At 42.8% G+C, this 16878-nt stretch overlaps 1 protein-coding gene across 2 annotated transcripts in view; it reads right to left on the bottom strand.

Annotated features, from left to right (window-relative positions):
- Positions 1-16878, bottom strand: part of Galnt14 (polypeptide N-acetylgalactosaminyltransferase 14) — a 212606-nt gene that overhangs the window by 58537 nt on the left and 137191 nt on the right. The gene's annotated exons all lie outside the window — the stretch shown is intronic.

Consider the following 16878-nt stretch of genomic DNA (forward strand, 5'->3'; position numbering starts at 1 on the left):
ACCCTGCCTCCCTTCTCCCCAATGCCCAATCTCATTAAACCTAATCATGTCGATTTCTCTTTCTTATCTCCCCATCTGGATGCTTCCCTACATTCTCATCCTGTCTTTTCTAAATGATTACATTAACTTCCTAACTAGCTTTATCCCTTTCGAATCTATCATGTATGCTACAGCTACAATGATCTTTCTAAAACTGCATCTTCTACATTTTTTAAATGCAATCTAAGTGCTCATCATCATGGCTCACCATTTTTGGTGGCCTGTACTCTTCTCTCTTCTGAGGCCTGGTATTTATTTTTCTCTTATAATTTTGTCTTAAAAGTTACTTCTCTTAGGAAACCTTTCTCCATCTCCTGAGGCTTTTCCAATTGCCTTTTCTTTAGCTGCTGCTAAAATGAAAACAGATGTTTATGGTTGTCACCTCAGTACCTAGTATGATAACTAAATGTCTGAGGAATGAGTGCATAGGTAAGTGAAGAAAAGCAGGTGAGGCTTCCATAGGGCCAAAGCCAGAGCAGAAAATGTCCTTTGCTAAGCTATGAGTGACAGTAGCATTAGGGAGCTGTAGAGATTGAGGGTCAACGTCAAGAATGCAACAAGGAGTGAACAAATCAGCCAAACTGAAGAAAAGCCCTGAAGCTGGAGTACAGAGCCACAGTGAAGCAAACAGAAAGCCCTGGGCTGAAGTTGTTCTGGGAGAACATCTGGGATCTACAGAGAACTCTGAAGCTTTTTCTATTACCTGAGTTTCAAAGGTCAGGATGTTCTTCTTTACCTAATTCCCAGAAAAGATGAACAAGATTTCCTTCAGCAAGAATGGGCTCCTACTGTGGCCCAGAGACTCTCTTCTAGAAGGTAACACCTAATATGGTAGCCACTGCCCACATGCAGCTACTGAGCATGCAAAAATATGCCCAGTGTGAATGAAGATGGGCTATGAGTGTGAAATGCACACAATATTTCAAAGACTTAGTGTGAAAAAGAATGCAAAATGTTTCCGTGGTGTGTTTTTACATTGATTGCATACTGAAATGACAATTTGTTGGCACAAATCTGCTAAAATAGACTTTACTTGCTTTTTCTTTGTGTGGTCCTTGTGTCTGAACACACTTCTTAGGCAGGTGCTCTACCACTTGAGCCACACATCCAGCCTTTCTGTTCTGGTTATTTTTGAAATAAGATTTACTTTGTGCCTGGGTCAGCTTCAATATCAGTCCTCCTATTTATTCTTCCTACCATAGCTTGGATGCTAGAAGCATGTTACCATGGTCCAATTAGAGGAGTGTCATGATATCTTTTTGCCCAGGCTGGCCTCAAACCATGATCCTCCCAATCTCAGCCTTCCAAGAAGTTAGGATTACAGACATGAGCTATCACACCCAGCTTCATTTGCTTCTTTTACTTTTGTTTTTTACACATGAATCCTAAAACTCTTTAAATTAGATATGTAGATATACTGGATACCATTGTTTTAAGTGATTACTGAACTTAAAATTTAAATCTAATCCAATTTAAAATTTCAACATAAGTATCAAACAATGATTTCCAGGTGTTGTATAAGGAAGAAACAATAGAAATCATTATTAGGTTTTGTAGAAAATAATATACTTTTTAAAATCCCATCATTTCATAAAAGAAAGAAAAGACATAATCTAGGACAATTAATAATTTTTTCCAATCATAAAATTCAGTTTTAAGACCTGCACTAATTTACCAATTGGTATCTGCCAAAGGTTTGTTCTGCTAAATCCTGATGTATGTTTCCTGGCATAAGATGAGATGCCAAGGGTGGACAACATAAATACTAACATCAAAGACAAGAACGCTCCTTCTCCTTTCTTTTACAATTATTGGTCCTTACTCTGATCTTAGTGCTGCTGATGTTCAGGTGTTGGCTAACGTTGACTTCTAGTGGCGTTGAAAGGTAGGCAAGAGTCATATTGGGACAGCAATGTGTAAGGATTGCTGTAAAAATGGGAAGAGGTTGCAGGTAGGGAGAATCAACAGGAAGCTGTATGGCAGAGCTGGGTTTAGGTCAGATTTAGGGGCACAAAACTGAGAGCAAAAGAAGGTGACAAAGGCAGATTTGGGAGAAGGATCATAGGTGGGAAGGTGTAGGAGCTTTTGCTTTTACCCCCTCTTTGGGCTTTTCCATGAACACACATTTGAGAGTCCCTGGAGAAGTATGTGGCATCCAACCTTCAAGCAGACCACATCTGAGCTGCCCGCTCCCCGAGTCATAGGCTCCAAGCTTGATCTTAGGTGCTTCTATGTGAGGAAGTTTCTCCCTTCAGGTAAAAGGATGGAGTAGAGTATCCACCCTCTCAGCTTCTAGATAGAAAACCTGGGGAACATCATGAGACTATGTCATGGAACACCAAGAGGGATCTCATTCTTTAGCAAGTGTGGGCACATCCTGTAACTTTCCAGCCTCCAAGAACTATCCAGCCTGCACTCTTTAAACTAATATTTATGAGTGAGTGAGTAAGTGAATCCAGGTGGTAGGTAGAGCTTGTGATGGAGCTGATGAATTGGGAGTCAGAGTCTGGTTTTATCCCCAGACTCTGACTGACCTCAAAATCTCCTCTACAGAGAGAGGAGGAATGGCAGCACCTACCTCAAGAATCATTGTACAGATTTAGAGTGCTGGGAAGAATAACTAAGACAGAGTGAGGATTCAATAAGTGTTATCTATTATTACTATTCTGCACTATGATTCAAGCAGGGCTAAAATAAGATGTGAAGGAGCCCTGCTTCCAGATACTGAAGAAGCTTTTGCAAGAAACATTATAAAAATAATGTCCTGGCCCACCCTCACACTTGCTGGGCCCAGTGAGGTGCTGCATCTATCAAGAGGTTCTGCTTTTGCCTTTGGAAAATTCTTTACTTTGCACACCCATGCATGCATGCACACATGCACACGCGCATGCACACACACACACACACACACACACACACACACACACACACACACACACACACACACACACATACCTGCCACCTGGGTGGTGTTGGTATCAGTTGATACAGGTCATGTCCTTGCAGTGTCCAGAGAGCCTGCAGAAAATGAATTGCCCTCTATGGCTTCTACTCAATCTCAGTATCTGACTCACTTTCAAGGGGACAGCAGGTCAGTACAAGTGTCCTAAGTTTTCTAGAAAAGCAAAGTGATCCTGGGGTACAGTGAATCAGTGGTCATTTCTTGAGGTCTAATGTAGCCTGAAGACTCCGCATTCTCTTAAGCCTGGTGGACATTCCAAGCCAATGCTGCACCTGTCCAAGCAGTCATTAGAGGTACCTGGAGCCACCTTCCCTTCTGAAGGGACCTGAGATGTAACTACTGAGCATGGTTCAGCTCAAGTCACATCCTCCACACATTTCTGATAGACTGCCTCTGCCCACATAGTTGTCCTCGTAGGGACAGCTGTGTTCCTACTTGTTCATAATCCTTTGAGCAAGTTACTCCATCTACTGGAATCAATTTCTTCAGCTCTAAACCCAGGATCATAGGCAGTCTGGGAAGCGTAACCAAGAGAACATATATAAGGTGCCTACTACATGTCAGGGGAGCAGTATGATCAATAAGAATTTGCCAATTATGGTCCTGGATTTATGGACAAACAAGAGAATTCTTCATGAAGTAAAGGTGGCTTTAAATTTCCCATGATTTGATTTTCTCACTCTGTTCTGAGGATTCATTCCTATGCCTCCACTCTTGAGTTGAATGTTTTAGAAGACAGTTCAAGAATGAATACGCAAAGCAGTCCTTGGGTCCCTATTCATGGGGCTGACACTGATTAATAGATTCTGAGGGCCAGGCACTGTGTTGAGCTCTGGAAACACAAGGAGAAGTCAGCCTCCTTATCCCATGTCAAGCAATTAAACTGGGGTTTGCAGTGCATAGGTGATGAGTTTAGCAATGAGCATGAGAGTTCAGGAGCAGGTTTTGAACTCAGCCCAGTGAAGCAGATGTCTTCCCAGAGGGAACTCTCTATCTAGATTTCCAAAAGAAAAAAAGGAGTGTGTGGAGTGTCTTAAGCAGAGAAAATCAGCAATAGAAAACAAAGAGGCCAGACCTTCCAACATAGTCAATGAGCCCTGTGAACAATGAGCCCTGGCCTGCCTTTAGGGTGTGGATTGGAGTCTTGCAGGGCTGTGAGCTGACAGCCCAGCAAGGGTGTCAGAAAAAGGCTGTCAGTTGAGAGTTGTGCTTGGAAATCTCTCAGCCTTGGAGGTAAAAGCATGGAATGGCATGGCCCTAAGCCAAGCAAGAGGAAAGCTGGCGTTGCTGTAGTTACACAGGTGAGAAGATTAGCTGAAGAGTTGGTGCAGGTGCAGAACCCAACAGATAACCAAGAAGCAGACTAAACAAAATGTGGAAGAGTGAGAATGATGGTACAACTCTAGGCTAGGGTCAAGGGTGAATGGGAAGGCTGGAACTGGCTTGAGAGGGAACAGAGCTGAGGAAAGGTGAGGCGGCCCAGGCAAGCTCAGAGAGCTTTGGGTAAGGAATAGAGGAACTGTCACTATGATGAAGCATGGAGAGATGGAAGTGGGGAAAGCAGGAGAAGGTGACACAGCATGGCTGATCTGCCATCTTCTGGCTTAGGTCAGACGAAGTATTAAGGTAAGAACAGTGTGAGTATGATAAAGCTTTAATCAACATAGGGCTTTTCTCTTGTGGCCTCAAGATCACCTAGGAAACCTGCCAGAGGCATTTATAGATACTTCCCCCTTGCTAGTCTCAGGGGTCCAACTGGCCCAGTGGTCCAGGGCTCCTGGCAGAGCCCCCTCTTGCTGGTTTTCCAGCCACCCAAGTCCTCATGTGGCTCTCCCAGTGCCATCCCACTGTCTGTCACCACGGCGGGATCAGAGCGCCTTTTCACAGCTGCTTCCACCCACAGCTGTCATCTACGCTCCTGCTCTTTTCATCTTTCGTCAAACACTTTTTGTACTTGCTGGCCCCAGGCCCTACATCACGCCTTCTGCTGGCCTTGGCTTCTCTCCTCAGCATCTTTCAAGAACAAACTTCACCAGACATGGTGTTGCAACAGCCTCAACACTTTCTTTGCTTCCCTGTATTTAAAGGGAGCGTGCCATTCAAGCAAATGGTGAGGGGGATGTGGAAGTGGCCCAGAACTCTGTGAGGACTTCCCTGATACCCCCCCTGTGTTTAGCTCAGCCCATCATGCATGAGCCACAGAAGTCTAGTTTCGAGGTAGGGAGCAGACCTGGGCCAGAACCTCTCCAAGCTCATCTTACCCATCATCCCTTTCTCCACCTCCACACCTGTCCCATTTTTGCTCTAATTCCCTGAGGTGCTTTTTATCCATAGCTGCAGAACAATGGAAAGGTCACTGGACTTATGCTAATGCTGGCCCTGATGCTAGAAATAATTTCACTCCTCTTAGCCACAGCTAGCAGTCCCCAAGTACTTAAAGATGTTAGAAAACTATGTTCAGAATTTGACATGAAATTATTTTACCCCATTTTAGGGATCATAATTATTCCCATTTTAAAGATAAAGAAATGGAGTCTTTGGAGAGTTTGAGTAACTCACCTAAGGGCCAGTTAGTAAGTGGTAGAGACATTTTATCTAAAGTTTACAGAGCTAGGACATAGAGAGTTAGTATAGTTTATCTTTTTATTTAAGAATTGCTGCAGGTACTCTAGTCCCTAGCATGAGAGGCTCAAGATTTCTTCAAGTCAATTCTACTAGCTGCATTTCTTCTTGGCATTAGAAGCACATACCTTAAGTCATGCAAGCTGAGGACAGTTCTTTGAAACACTAAGGGGAAAGGCAATGACAATGTTCTGGGTTTGTAAGAAAAAGTCATAGGACTTAGTCAACTAGTTCCCTTGCCTGGGACTCAACTTCTATATTAGTGAATATTCCTTGCTGCTGTGACAAAATACCTAATAGATATAACCTAAGAGAGAAAAGATTAACTTTAGATCATGGTTTCAGAGGGTCCAGTCCATAGTTTCTTGGTCCCATGACCTTGATCAGAACATCATAGCGGTCAAAGCGTGTGACAGAGAAAGTTGTTCACCTCATAGCAGACAGGAAGCAAAGACACCGCTGGCTGTGCACCAAGTCTTCAGCACAGGAGCCAGTGAGAGAATTTTCATATTCAAACCATAGCACCTTCCTTTCCTGACATTGCCATGACTCTCTTACCCATATTTGAGAACATCACAAGAAAGAGATGAAAAGCACTTTAAGTCCTTTATAAATTCAAGGTCCAAATAGTCTCATTCTAAGGCATTACTATAGTTTATCTTTTTATTTAAGAATTGCTGCAGGCTCTCTGGTCCCAGTCATGAGAGGCTCAGAAGTTTTTCAAGGCAATTCTACTAGCCCTGTTTCTTCTTGGCATTAGAGGCACATACCTTAAATCATGCAAGCTGGTGATAGTTCTTTGAAACACTAGGGGGAAAGGTAATCGCACATGACCATGTTCTGGGTGTGGAAGGAAAAAAAAATTGAAGTGCTCTAACTCTTTATCCTTGACTGAAAAATGTGGGCAGGTGACCACTGTGTGCATCAAGCAACCACTCAGGAGCTTTGCCAGCTCCAGGAACAAACAGACCTGATGGGTTTTCCGGCAAGTGAAAAGACATGTGAGCATAACCAAAGCTTGTGTATCAGTCTGGGAAGGGTCTGGTAACCTCCACCACATGGAAGATATGACAGGCAGGGAGGGCTGGCTTGAGGAAATGGAGCGGGCAGCAATAAAAAAAAGGCCTGCTAATGGCTCTGCAGGGCCCTTGAGCCCTGTTAAAAAGGGGAGTGTATAAGAGGAAAGATTAATCTAGGATCTTGGGGGAGGGAGATGCTGCCGATCAGGAGGGCATCATGTTTCTGGAAATAGCTTCCAACCTGATTCCGCCCCTAAGCCAGTTCCCGCACATTCTTACAGTCAGAGCTGGAAATGACCCCAATAAACGTCTCCAACTGACTTTTTGTCATCTTACATGTATAGAAATGGACACTTAAAAACTCAAAGGGGTTGGGGGTGTTTTCTTAGAAAGGACATGGGTATTCTGATGCTTAGCCTAGTTATTTTTCTTTATTTTATTACTTTGCCTTAGATTGTTGGGCAAAATGCCAAATAAATAGATAAATAACCAAAAGAGAAAAAACTGCTAAGGGAAGACTTAGAATCAGGCTCTGTGTTTGATTCTTAGACAAAGGGTATGGTCAGATGGAAATCTTAGTAGCAGAGTTCTTACCTAGCAACACAAGGTCTAGAGTTTAACTCTCAGTACTGAGGGAAAAGAAGAGAAAAGAAATGCATATGCATGCTCACCAGAAGACAAGATAATATAAATCACAGATTGATATCATCTATTCATAAGAACCTCAAACTGTAAAAACTCAAAATGAGAATTAATAATTGAATAGATAGATAAACTGTAATGTTTTCATACAAAATAATACCACCCAGCAATCAGAAAGAACAAATTGTGCCTCCCAAAATGTGGCTGAATTACACACACATAATTTTTGAGAAATCCAAATGACTGCAAAATGACTCATTCCAGTTCTATAAAGTTCAAAAACAAGCAACATTAATTTATGGTATTCAAAGCCAGGACAGTTGTACTTATGGAAAAGGGATGTGCCAATGGAGCAGAGGTACGAGGGTGAATTCTGGTGACTGATAATAATGTCTTCTTATTATCTAGAACAAAAAGCATGGGTGTATTGTTTTAGAAAAATTCGTGACATAGGAACATTAGGAACATGAGTGTGTTCTTTCTGGAGAAATTCTGCAAGCTACACAGGTTGAAGTGTGATGTGTGTGTGTGTGCGTGTGTGTGTGCATGTGTGTGTGTGTGAGGATGTGTGTGTGTGTTGGAGCAGATTTTGGTCTTCAGGAAAATTTCAGAATCCAGGAAGAAATTCAACGCAATGCAATCTATGAAAGAAACAAGACTGAAGCCAAGCTCAACAATGCTGAATTTTTCACCCTACCATTTCTCCCAGGGCACTAAAGAGAACATCTCAGAATGCAGACTGCCAATTCTCCCCAGCCATTCTCCTGTCATTTCAAAGTGCACAGCCAAAACCCATTTTTTTTGAAAAGGTAATTTTGGAGAGAGTGAAGGAAGGGATGACATTGTACAAAAAGAAATGTACTCTTTACCTGACTTATGTAACTATAACCCCTTTGTACATTACCTTTATAATAACAATAAAAAACTGCATTAAAAAAGATAATTCAGAATAGAGAAATCTGATACTATATCCCCTATGTGTTACTGAAACCAGAAACTTATGGGCAATGGCTGTAACTTCCCACGAGATGTTACAGTGGCCTGAGCTAGGCAGTCAGGGACTTCCCTGTCCTCTACCTGTGGACCTTGCTTGTGTGGAGTTTCTATGTTCCAGATTTTGTCTGTTTTGTTACTGATAGGTCACTAATAGTATTACACTCAGTAATTTTCAGAATGAAATCCTCATGTCAATATTTAATCAAACCAATTTCCCATCCTGGCATGGAACATATTTCTGCATCTCTATCTATAACCTCTTTTCCTTCTTCATTCCTTTGATAGTGTGAAATGCAGGAGGCAAACCCAGAGAGGAGGAAGAGACATCGCCTCCAAAAACCTAGGTTACTCAGCACCTTTCAAAGCCACTCATGTTTTTCTTAAGTCATCTACCTATTAAGAGGTAGGTGAGGTGACAGAACACCAGATGACTTTCTGTGTTTCTTGGATGATTCAAGTATATTCTTTTTTATGTCCCTAGGCAAAGCTATAATATAGTTATAAAAATGATCTTAATTTGGAAACCCAGAAACCTTACACTTTACCTTGTCTCCTCCCTCCAAAGTACAAGTCAAACACAGGTGCTCTTGCTCTCTCTTGTGCTATCCCTCTACTTCTCTCTCTTTTCCTCTCTGTCTCTGTCTCTGTCTCAGTCTCTGTCTCTTTCTCTGTCTGCTGTCTGTCTGTCTGTCTGTCTGTCTGTCTCTCAGTAAATTTGGGCCTAAGAGGTTTTGTGTTCATGGAGACTAATAAAATAATAATAATAATAAAACTTGATTTTGAGCCTCAGAGCCAAGCATTGATGAGCAGTGTGAACTTTGACCAGCCCCTTTAATCTCTTTGATCCTAGGTGTGTGATTAACCTCTAGTCTTGTTTTTGTGCTCAGATCTTAGGAGTCCATATTGGTCTTGGTCTGAAATTGAGTAGTTGAAAGAAAGGTCCCTTTTTCAATGCCTTCCTAGTTCTTTTCTTCCCAGTACCAATATTTATATCTGATTTCTTCCACCTCACCTAGGAAGAGACTCCCCATAATGATACCTACCCATCCTGAAGATGCTGGTGTCCCGTGTCAGATCCCATAGCAAGCTCTCTCCTGGAACTAACTAGTTCATCCAAGCTGGACTAATGGAGGTTCATCACTGCTCCTATTTGCTCAGTCCCCTTTGGTCCCCTTTTCCTCTCAGGAGTTCTCATAATGTGGTACTAACCAGGGAGGTATTTCAAGACATCTCCCAAGTTTCCAGAACAATAGGGCGATGGCAGAATGAGAATGAGAACACTCCAGTGTTACTGCATTAATTCTATGTTCTTTATCATAAAGTGAAGACGTGGCTAAACATGACACCAAACCAAGTTTTGCTTCAAGAATGTTCTCTACTTCTCCCCCACCATTGTCCCATACTCCAGGTCAACTGGATAGATTTCTATGGAACACTGTGATTTTTCTACCTCTTGTTACTTTCTTATGTTCCTATCCCGACATGGAATTTCTACCACAAGGTAAAATCCTCAAGTATGTATATATCCCCAAATTCCAGTTCAAATGCCTTATCTTTCAATAAGCCTCTTCTTGCCATCCAGAAGGAAATTCTTTCTCTCACATAGGCCAACCTAATCCTGGTTTGTCCTTTTCCCAGCAGGTTTCTATCTCCCTTGATTTGCTACATGGTCAAAATAGAAATAGTCTCATTGAAACCTGGGACAGGGCAAAATCTAGGTGCCTGAATACAAAGCAAAAAGTCTGTGCATTAACTCTGACTTAATTCAGCTGGAGAGCCACTATCTGATGTATGGAAGCTCCTCCTACAGATTTCTTTTTTTCCCCCCTCACAGAGCAATCTGAACTTTGAGATGTGCCCCAGTGAAGCTACTCAGAGCCACTGTCAACGGACTCACATCATGTGTTGAAAAATGGCACACAAGAGGGACCAGAAAGTAGCAGATGGGGATAGCTTGTTTGCAAAAGCTAAGTATCTGTGATGGGTTTTCCCTCCCCTTCCCTCGGCCTTGATGTGGAATCACTAAAGCTGTGCTGAGTTGGTAGAATAGCCTTGACTCTGAGGGAATATGAACATTTTTTACGCTTAGCCGTTCCAGCCGTAAAGATTTTTATCCTATTACTGCTAAGTGACGAACACAAGGAGAGAAATGATGATGATCTTTGGCAGCCATTCCAACCGAGTAAATACAAGAAGGGAGAAATGCGTTCAGAGACTGGGCCACTGCCCCTTCATTTCCCAGGATGAAAAGGAGCAAAGGAAAAATGTCTTCCTGGTGAGATGTATCGAAGTGTGGAATTTTCCCTCCAGGCCAGCAATGGGCACCCCACTGTTTGAACCATTTAACACTGGGCTGAACTAGGGCGGGGAGAGAATATGTAGAGGGGGACCATCAGAACCAGTCAGGCCAAGGAGGTTTGACCTAATGAAGCTTCCAAAGCTCTAACTCGGTGCAGCCCACCCTGCCACCTGCTCCCCTGCAATCCAAGTAATCCCATAATAGGAATTGCTAGGCAACAGCAGAAATATTCATTGTTCTATCAAAATATTTCCTTCCTGCTTGAGAAGTATGTCTTCTTGTCTGCCAGATATTTTATGTGCTGCTGGGATGATAGCAAATCCAGTTATTGTCACCAAAAATGTGACAACAGGGTAAAGGTAGGACCTCTGGAAACCAAGGACTCTTTGTTGGACTAGTCATTGCTTCATGAACAGCAGAGCTCTTTTGAGAAATATAGGACTCTTCCCAACTAGACATTTCCTCTTCCTTATATATCACGTACTGTTACTACCTCTATGATAAAGGCCCATTTTATTCATCCTCATGACCCCACAGGACCTGGGAAGTGACCTGAAACTGATACTCTCATCAGTGTTAACAGGACTAACATGATTTGAGGGGTAAAGTAGGAACTGGAATGTCTATTGTTCTGTTCAGTTGAGATATGCAGGGATTATGTGGATAGATGACCTTATCTGGACCTTGAAGACCAGCTAACAAAGGACACATGGATCCACATCTGCACAAGGTCTAAGAATGATAAAGCAGTGAGGTTATATACAAGACACAATGAAGCTGAGAGATGAACTAGGATGTAATAAATCCTGCTCTTGTTCTCCTCATACCCACTGTGTTACCTGGCCCCAGCAGAGATATGCATGTCTAAGGCATAGAGCAGGTCATAGCCTGAAGACTGTGAAAATCAGATCAAATGGATGCACACCCTGGGAAAGACTCCTCACACCCTGGAACAGTCTTAGCTTGGATTTTTTACTTGCCTCTTTTTCAACCCTGAGCTCCAGATACACCAGTCTACTTCTCATGATATGCCATGGGCTACGTGGGACACAGAACCAAAAGAAAAGGTTAGTCTGTTCTATTTCCTACAGAGAAATGAGGTCTCTGGGCTTCTCTGAAACTTCTCTTAGCACCTAATGACAGGATTGTGCCAATACATGTGGCAGTTCAATCAGCACAGTGGCTGCTGGGTGAAGACTCTTACAACCTTCCTCCCTCCACCCTGTTGTGAGGCATCTTCAGATTCCTAAGCTATTCACCCCAACATCGCCTTCTTGGCAGCTCCTGCTCTAATGCTCAGCTAATAGTTCTCTGTTTCAGTCGCTGTCCAAACGCATCCTATAAATCAGAATCCAATTACTGTGGTAAGAAAATTGGAAGCAAATTTAATAAGCTCAGACCCCTCCCACGTGCTGTTTCTTCACTCTTCTCTTTTCAGTAATGAGAACTCTTTAAGGGAAAAAGCCTTTTCCTTTAACTGTCTGCTTTCTCCATTCCTCAGATTAGGTCCCTGAGGGTGGGAAGATAATGAAAACAAGAAGAGAGCTCAGCTTCTCCTTTCCTTTCTACACGTCAGGCAGGTGGAAGTGAGTAGCCAATGTTATTTCCAATCTGACTCTCTCTGGTTGTTCAGAAGCCATTGAACTTTTGTTACATACCAGACACTATAGTAGGTGCTTAACTTGTCATCCTACAGTGAAACCTACATTATAACTAATAAAGACCCTAGCCTCAGGCCATGATAGGAACTCAAAGAAGGTCATTGAGAGCAAAGCTTGTATTAATAGGAATGGATCTCAAGAAGGAGCCAAGAGCCAAGGGGAGGTAAATGGCCACCGGCTAAGAAAGGGTTCTGTAGTAGAAACTTCATGGTGAAGATGGTATGATTTCCAGGGAATGATAGAACATGGACTCTGTGGACAAAGGAACCAGGGAAGAAGTGGAATGAAGGAAGCAGAGGCCAATCTCACAGGGTCAGAGACATACTTTGTGTCACCAAGATAAGAGGAAAAGGGTCATTATTCCAGGACCTCTTATTCTCTACTGCAGCTCTGAGCCTTCCTATTGAACCAAATCAACCATGGATTTCATCTGGGCCATAAAGAAAAGCCACAAGAGTAAGACTAGGCTGTATGGTTTCCAAATAAGCAGGTCTTGAAGTCACCTTTGTTTACCAAGCCAGGTCACTGGTTTCCATCCCCAGAAATTTCTGGGTGAAGTTTAAGAATGTGCATTTCTAGAAAGCTCTCAGGATATTGATGCTACTTTTCTACTAATTGGGGAAACCAGACATGGAGAACCACTGTTCTGAACACTTGCTATTCAGTGTGATCCACAGATCAGTGCCATTTGGTATCACCTGGAAGCTTGTTAGAAAGGGAGAATCTCAGAGGGGCTCTGGTGACTCAACCCTATAACTCTAGCTACTCAAGAGGCTGAGCTCTTGTGAATCACAGTTCAAAGCCAGCCTAGGTTGAAAAGTTTATGAGACTCTTATCTCCAGTTTACCACGGAAATCTAGAAATGGAAGTATGGCTCAGGTATTCAATCTTAATTGAAAATTCCAAGAGAGCATGAGGCCCTTAATTCAAACTCCCATACCAACACAGAAAGAAAAAGAAAGAGTGAGAAAGGGAGAGAGAAAGAAAGAGGAAGGAAAGACAAGGAAGGGAGGAGAGAGAAAGGGAAAGAAGGAAAGAAAGAGAAAGAAAGAGAGAAAGAGAGAGGAAAGAATCTTTTTAAAAGGATCCTACTTTATGAATGGATCAAGAAAATGTGGTATATATACACAATGGAGTTCTATGCCTCCATTAGAAAGAATGACATTGCCCCATTTGTTAGGAAATGAAAAGGCTTGGAAAAAATTATATTAAGTGAAGTAAGCTAGGCCCAAAGAAACATAGGTCCCATGGTTTCCCTTATTTGCAATATCTAGTATATGTCTGAGTCAAGCAGAAAAGGTCAGATAAGTTGATGTTAGGGAAATGAACCCTAAGGTAAGTATTCAAATGTTTTTGTTCTTTCATGAGATTGTTTCTAACACATTATAAGATGATTTCTTTGTTGCTTTGTATGTCCCTCCCCCACGGTATAACCCCTGCTTTCACTGCATTTGATGTCGGTATAATTTGTGGAGGGGAAGGAAAAAAACAAATCGTTTAAATAGGGATACAGGTGGACCCATTGCAACAATGAGATGTACAAGTCATTATGTCGAAAATGAACTTTACAACTTTGGTGCGGGGTGGGGGGGTGGGGAGTGGAGGATGGGGGGTGGAGGGTGGGGGGAAAGGATTGGGTGGGGGACGCGGGGGGAGGATGGGAAGGGATGGGGAGGAGAAACAAAGGAGGAGGCTACAATGCTTGATAAGAAATGTACTCATTATCTTGCCCATGTAATTGTAACCCCTCTGCACAGTATCTTCACAATAAAAAAAGAAAAGAAAAGAAAAGAAAAGGATCCTACTTTATTTGCATCCTTTTTTTGCCTACTAAAGTTGGAGAAGCATATACCTAGAGCTGTGGGCTTCAACTCTTACTACTCACTGAAGTCAATTGGGGAGCTTAGAATGGCAACACTTCTGCTGACTGATATCAGTATTTTAAGAAAACTCCTGAGTGCTGCTTCTTTTAATAGAAGCTTAAATCGAGAACTGCTAAGGCCAGTGCTCATGAGCAACACTCCAGTTTGTTTGATTCTACTTATATTACTCTGAAACCCACTCACCTCTGTCATCCCTTCTTCCCTGCCCCCCCCACCATGCCTAACATGTAATCTTCCTTCCTCTTCCTGATTCTTGGATATTGGTGCTTCCTTAGTTTGAGGTAGGGTTGTACCTCATGTCTGAGTATCTCCGGTTTTCTAGAAGACCCTTCCATTCCAGGCTCTGCAGCATCTGCCTGCCCACAAATCAAGTCATCAAAGCCCAGCTGAAAATGTCTATGTAGCAGTTACTTGCACCTGAATTTATTTGACCCTTAGAGAAACTAAATAGGATCGTCACTGTTATTTTTAACCTCTGTTTTTCAAAAGAAGAAACTGAGGTATGGTGAAGTAGAGGGAGTAACTAAGTTCATTCAGTTTTCCAGACACAGTTAGTGTTAGAAACAGGGCATTCTCATCTCAGAGTTTATGTTCTGACACTGGCATCCTCTTGATGAGCTTTGTGGAGAAAGTTTGGTACCATCCTATTGCTGGTGATGAGGTTGGTCATGCATATATGTATCGCTTTTTTGAGAATTTATGTAAAATGGTAAGGTCATATTTACAACAGTGTCCCTCACTGCAGTTTTGTCCTCTAGGAGACATAAGGCAATGTCCGGGGACAGTTTTGATTGTTGCTACTTGGTGGGGGACAGGGTGTGCTATTGGTATCTAGTAAGTAGATGTCAGAGATGCCTCTGAAATCCCCCTATGCACAATGAAGTATCATTCAGCCCCAAATGTCAGCAGTGCTGCTGGTAAGACTCCCTAATCTATACAGTGTCTGCGACCAGCATCCACAGCTAGTCAGAACCAAGACGAGAAGGCCCTAAAATGAGTCTTAGGGCTCTGTTGGTCCCTGCAGGCAAAGCACAGCTCCCACATCAAAATGAAGTCAAAAGATACAGGATGAATTACAGAAGGATTAGGGGATTTAACAGGTGTGTTCAGGTTCAGAGCCATGGTTTCCCTGAGAAACTAAGGCTGAAAGGGAGAACTCCCTTGACAGCTTCTGGAATTCCTATTAAGCACAAGGGTGATACCAGCAGGGGGCAGCACTTTACCAAACTCTGCCTAGGGCTGGCTGATTCAATGTCTCTTGCTGCTGTAGCCTAGGATTATGAAAGCAAGGTGGTGGCTCACAACTGCCCGCTTGATTTCCAAAACCTAGGCATTTGCCCTGATTCTGTCTCCTGACCTTTCATCTTCCTGCTCATTCAAAGTCCTACAAACTCAAAACTCTGAGTGACATAATCCCAGTTCCTGTAGGACAAGATTGCTGCCGGGAGGCTGACATATGGTAGATATGCTTTCCCTTTTTGTCTTCCCAAATGGTGTGCAAATTCTGTCTCTATCTTCTCAGTTCTTCTATCACAGCCTCTTCACAGATGGAGCCCACTGGGAATGTGCAGAGCCTGGGGGCTGACTGGGTTTGGCTCCTTGGGGATAGGCTCAGTTTGTTGTCACCTACTAGCACAAGTCTACCCTTGTCAGACTTTGACTTTTGTTTCGCATAGTAGAGAAGAGTGTAGAAACAGTCCCATTCCATGTCCCCTGGTGCCTGCTTGCTCCGTGACTTCCTGGTGTCTCCTTTCCGCAGGTGTCCCTTGGGGGCTCTCACTTGAATGCACCAGCAAACTCCCTGGGTAGGAGGTACCCTTGTGCTTTCCTGAGGGCTCTGGCATCTAGGCTCAGAATAAGAAGGAACTATGAGACCCGTGGTCTCAGCCTGTCTATGCCCTCTTGCCTACTCTCCTATGTGTAGTGTGTGCTCAGAGAAATAAAATAACCTGATATTTACATAAAATTCTCTCAGATGGCAAGGAACAGGATAAGGACTAGGGAATTTAAATAGGAACTTAAATAGGATATTGACTTTAAGAAGCTTTCAGGCCAATAGAAAGGAGTGGGAGGGACCCCATGTCTCAGTCTCTGGCATTGGGGGAGGCCAGACACTGTTGCTGATGAAAGGATATGCTATTTTTAGGGCAGAGATAAATTCTCAGACAGGATTAGAAGCCAGAATATCATCCTTCCGTGCCCTTGCTATTTTCATGGGGAAACCAAGAGTCCAGCTCTTTGGGGAATAATGGTTAATGAGAACCAGCTGAGTACTTCCACAGGATCCATACTATGACGTAAGATAAGGATTCGGAGTTGTAAAGCCAAACTGGGGAAACTGAGTCTACATGCCTTCACATAGTACCAACTTAAGAACCATTAGCATAATGAGCCTCATAAGTCACAGAAATCCTTACTGCCTTGTACTAAATCCCATCCATCTATCAGTGCTCAGTCACAGAGAGCAGGATTGTTTTGGCAACACAGAGGGCCATACTCAGAGGATTTTCAAACCCATCAGACCCAAACAAACAGAGAATGAGAGGCATCATGGAGGTCACAAGCAATGTTCTAGAGTTGAGACCAATCTGTTCATTCAGGCTTCACCAGTAAGCATAAAGGCTGCTATCACTTAGATTGGCAATCAGATAAAATATCTTCGCAAAGCCTCCTTTAAAGAAAATTCACGTAACTATAACCCCTCTGTAGAGCATCTTTACAATGAAATAAAATTAAAAAAAAAAAAAAAGAAAAC

The sequence above is a fragment of the Dipodomys merriami genome, unplaced genomic scaffold (assembly GCF_024711535.1).
Source record: "Dipodomys merriami isolate MVZ:Mamm:240054 unplaced genomic scaffold, mDipMer1.0.p SCAF_17, whole genome shotgun sequence".
NCBI classification, from domain to species: Eukaryota; Metazoa; Chordata; class Mammalia; order Rodentia; family Heteromyidae; genus Dipodomys; species Dipodomys merriami.